General features: G+C 42.7%; 1 long non-coding RNA gene across 1 annotated transcript; it reads right to left on the bottom strand.

Moving 5' to 3' along the window:
- Positions 1–822: 822 nt before the first annotated feature.
- LOC148129919 (uncharacterized) lies at positions 823–3870 on the bottom strand. Its single transcript, XR_015750490.1, has 2 exons — positions 1224–3870; positions 823–1193 (listed from the first exon to the last, which is right to left on the bottom strand). It is a non-coding gene; the product is annotated as an uncharacterized LOC148129919 (long non-coding RNA).
- Between the last annotated feature and the right edge of the window lie 455 nt (positions 3871–4325).

Genomic DNA, 4325 nt, shown 5'->3' with positions numbered 1-4325 from the left:
GCCAGCAAAGCTGGCTGAGGAATTCTGGGAGTTGAAGTCCACAAGTCTTAAAGTTGCCAAGGTTGGACACCCCTGATCTAATCCATTCCTGGAGTTAAACTGAAAGACTTTGCCAGCCAGATTTTGTGCCATCTTCGCCTGAATTTTGCAGATAGCCCGGCTCTCAGAATTATAGGAGACACAAATAAATTGCCTCAGCTTGCTTAATTCCTCCACACACCCCACACCCCCATCTAGTATTACACCATGTACATTATGGAAGGAGGAGTGGCGTGTTTCTTTGTATACGAAGTAGCGGCAAGGATGAGTTCTCACTTTAGGCCAGGATTCCTCAATCTTGGCAACTTGAAGTTGTGTGGACTTCAACTCCCAAAATCCCTCACTCATTCCCCACCCAGCATTCTGGTTGACATCTTGCATCCTGACTGGGGAATTCTGGGAGTTGATGTTTACTCATCTTCAAGTTGCCCAGGTTGAGAAACATTACTGTAGCTATTGCATTACAGTCATTTTTAATCTTTTCAGAAGCGGAAGTCCTGTCTAGCCCAAATGTCCACCATTTTGGTGCTGCTGTGAGCCATTAAAATACTTAAGTTGCAGTACTGGGAGGCTTTGGGGAGCTGCCAAAACCTGAAAAATTATAGTTCAGAGTTTTCTTTAGCTAGATTTATTAAAACGTATGGGGGATAGCAAGAATTCCAGGAATTCCTTTCTCCATTTAAAACCAGTATGTCCCTAAGTATTTTAGGGAGATTTTCTGATTTTTTTTTTCTAACCACCTATACTCTAACCTAAGAGTGGACCTAAGAGGCCCATAATTCCCAGCTAGCTAGTTAAAATGTTTATTCTTTTGGAATCATGCTCAATTGGCCCAGACTGGCAAAGATTGAAGTTCTTGGGGAAAGAAAGAAGCAAAAAGTAACTACAGTTCTATTTGCTCTTATAAAGTGTAATTCTCCTTGGAATTTCAGAACTTTTCCTATGGTGACAACAGGGTGAACTAATTCTGAATTCGTTTTACTCATAATATAGATGGCTCAATGGAAGCACAATAAGCAGATACATTACTGAAGCTATAGGGTGGACTGAACAGTGGAAAAAATGGTTTTAGATGGTCCTCCCTAGAAAGAGCTACCTGCAAATTCAAAACTAACAGTACTATTACTGTGCTAGCTTTCTATTTATAGGAATACCTCATTATTATTATACACACTGGAATCCACAACCTCATTATTATTATACACACTGGAATCCACAACCTCAAGGCTGCAGTAGCATAGTACTCTATGATCCTATGGGTATCAAGTCAAATAGTCAGGTAGGGATGGTGTAGTAAGCAGGTATGGAGACTAAAGGATCTTGCTCCAACAGAAGAGTGTTTCCCAACCTCTGCAACTTTCAGACATGTGGACTTCAACTCCCAGAATTCACCATTCCCAGCACGTTGGCTGGGGAATTCTGGGACTTGAAGTGCACACGTCTTAAAGAAGCTGAAGTTCAGAAACACTGGGGTAGAGCAAAGGGGGAAAGTTACCGCTCACATACCAATGTGTCCTGGTGTGTCCCATTTCATCAAAAGCTTCTCTAAAACCATTAAATCAGGGGTCTTCAAACTTCGACAGCTTTAAGACTTGTGGGCTTCAACTCCCAGATTTCCTCCTCTAGTCAGGAATTCTGGGAGTTGAATTCCACAAGTCTTCAATTTGCCAAGTTTGAAGACCCTTGTATTAAACGATGGATGCCATCTAGACAAACCCTATCCAGTGTATAAATCTTGCACCTGCGGCTCAGACTAGACACTGTCCTGCTTGGAGAACCTCTAATGAGAATGCACCGCTGTCCAAGACAGATTGCAAGTCCTGTTGTAACTTTGGGTAATCAAATGGATGGTTGTAAGTCAAGGACTACCTGAATAGAAAACCTCATGCACCAAGGGATAGTGCCTGTAGCCCACAAAACCATGTCTGCAGCTATTCTAATGACCTTCTACAACAGAGATGTACAGTACTGCACTTAAAACTTGTGAATATTTTCCCCTCTCCAAGGCAACCACACCCACAATTCTCTGTTCTAGAACTCTCATCGTTTTGTACTTGTTTACTGTATATTAAAAGTTGTGTTGTGATTTAACGGATGGAACTCTGTGGATTTGATGGGGGAAGTCACGGGAACACAGGGGTGATGGTGGGGAAAGTAGCCTTGAAGGAATGTGGGGAACGTGCCCCTCTGAGTGCAAGGACCACAGTGTACAACATCCTCAAATGCTGCAAGTAATGGATTTGTGCCAAATGTTAGGACACAAAGAGGGAGCGGTAGACTTTTGTGATGCTGGGACACATTGTTTTGGCCTCAATTAAGGTTTGCTGCAGGAGCTGCCACTGAGGAACCTCATAATAGCACTGGCACTTAAGACTTATATACCACTTCACAGTGCTTTACAACCCTAAGTGGTTTACAGGGTCAGCCTATTGCCCCCAACAATCTGGGTCCTCATTTTACCAATCTTGAAAGGAAGGAAAGCTGCGTTACTTTGAGCTGATGAGGATCGAACTCCAGGCTGTGAGCAGAGTTTAGTTGCAATACTGCATCACTGTGGCCCATAATCTTTCAATTGGTATGATAATGGAAAATAAACATAGTTCAAATAAACCTTAGCTCTTTGTGAGGTTGGCATTCTTACCTATGCTGAACTTAATCCACTGTAGTTACTAAGAAAGATAATGTCTATTAAGGTAAAATGCCGAGCCCAGAAAACAACGAAATCCAAATAATTTTCCAAGTGCTTTCATTTCTTCACTCACTGACATTCATACCTTACTGGTAGGGTTGACCAGAGAGAAGGTTGACCAAGGATAAGGCAGGTGTGGGTCAGTAAGTTAAAAAAAAAAGTACTCATCCATTCTTGAGACTCTTTCAGATTTGATCCTCAAAATTATTTCCCTAAACCCTTCCACCTAAACCAGTATTGCTCCATTTTGGGAACTTTTAAAAATGTGTGGACTTCAACTCCCAGAATTCCCCAGCCAGCACTGGAGTTGAAGTCCAAGCATCTTCAAGTTCCCAAAGTTTAAAGATAAACGCTGGTTTAAGGATTTAAAAAGGTTTTTAAATTAGGTTTAAAAAGTTTAAACACTGGCTTAAGGATATAATCCCATTTGGTAGGAAGGCACTAAAGATAGTAAGAAACCTCTACATGGGGATTTTGGGAGGGCTTACATGATCTGGTTAAGACACAATCCCAGTCCGTGTTTGCACTGTACAGAAATACAAGAATTGTGGGCAAACAGGTCAAGAAAGCTGACCTGACCCAAATTTTCACCACGAAGAATCTCCCAAGACTGCTCACAGATTGCTTGCTAAAAGAAAAGAGATACCACCTCTGTCAGCTGAGATGTGGGGAAAACCACCTTATTTGGGGACTTGCAAAAATCAGGAACTGTTTTCTGGTTTTGTTTATTTAAAAAACAACAACACATGCCTCTCTCACTATATCTGAACATCTTCTGAAGCAGCTTCGCATTTCTTTTAAGAGCTGGTTAAGCCCAAAGGAAATTTTTGGAGCTTTTTGTAATCTTTCCACCCCTTCCACCTCCTGCTCCCTTATTTGTTTGGTCAATGGAATTTCATCTGTCTGAACAGCTGCTGCCTGCCCCCATAACTCTCCTCCCCAATTAGGGTCAAAGCTCCTGCTTTTCCAAGCTTCTCCCATCTGCTTCCTGCTCTTTGGCTGTTTTTCCTGTTTGCTCAGGCCCAGGATAATACAAACACCTCCTCTAAGACAGGCAGAGCACAAAGAGAAAGAACAATGCAGCAGCCACAGCGGGAGTGGGGGGGAGGAGGAGGGAGGCTGCTTCCCTTCTGACCCCCACCCTCTCTCAAAAAGCTCCCCTTCTTCACTGAAAACAACAAACATTTTCTATTGTCTACCATTTCTCTGATAAACGCAGACAAGTCCGCATTTGACAAGTCTGTATTCAGCTGAACACTAATCCATGCAACCTCAGTGTTTTCCCTTGGAAGGTGGATTGCAGCCGTTTTTGTGTCCATTTCAACTGGACCCTCACTCACCGCCTAATTCTTTTAACTAGGCATGCCATGCTGTGGATGCCCAGAGTCAACAGCACAGCTCACACAAGACAGCTGAAAAATGAGGGGCTGCAGAACCTATAGATTTTTTTCCCAACATTTTCAAGAGTACAATGCAAACTGGCCAAAGCTACAAGCCTTAACAGAGGTGGTATTCAGCAGGCTCTGACCAGTTCTGGAGAAATGGTAGCGGAAATTTTGAATGGTTTGGAGAACTGGCCAATACCACCTCTGACTGG

The sequence above is a fragment of the Notechis scutatus genome, chromosome 8, assembly GCF_049901735.1.
Source record: "Notechis scutatus isolate UNSWTSFEM ecotype Mainland chromosome 8, rNotScu1.2, whole genome shotgun sequence".
NCBI lineage: Eukaryota > Metazoa > Chordata > Lepidosauria > Squamata > Elapidae > Notechis > Notechis scutatus.
Note: the sequence above shows the minus strand (reverse complement) of the source record. Positions and strands in the feature narration are given on the sequence as shown.